Source organism: Octopus bimaculoides, chromosome 11, assembly GCF_001194135.2.
Source record: "Octopus bimaculoides isolate UCB-OBI-ISO-001 chromosome 11, ASM119413v2, whole genome shotgun sequence".
Classification (NCBI taxonomy): Eukaryota; Metazoa; Mollusca; class Cephalopoda; order Octopoda; family Octopodidae; genus Octopus; species Octopus bimaculoides.
The window spans coordinates 8,182,404-8,182,701 of NC_068991.1; the positions used below are offsets into that span (position 1 = coordinate 8,182,404).

Genomic DNA, 298 nt, shown 5'->3' on the forward strand with positions numbered 1-298 from the left:
CATTGGTCGGCCCGAGGCTATAGTAGAAGGCACTTGCCCAAGATGCCACGCAGTGGGACTGAACCCGGGACCATGTGGTTGGTAAGCAAGCTACTTACCACACAGCCACTCCTACGCCTATATATAGGTTCAAAAAAAGGAAAAAGACAAAAAAACAACGTGAGGACGTGATACAGATTGTGTTACAAGACGCTCGGGAAAGGAAAGAGAGAGAGAGTATGACGTTTCGAGCGGAGCTCTTCGTCGGAAACGAGGAAAGTTCAAAGAAGGGAAAAACGGAGGAAGAAAAAATCGTTAC

General features: G+C 47.3%; 1 protein-coding gene across 7 annotated transcripts in view; it reads left to right on the forward strand.

The window, feature by feature from the left end:
* The window catches only part of LOC106880892 (enolase-phosphatase E1), a 210,473-nt gene that overhangs the window by 177,214 nt on the left and 32,961 nt on the right, over window positions 1-298 (forward strand). The window lies entirely within an intron of this gene.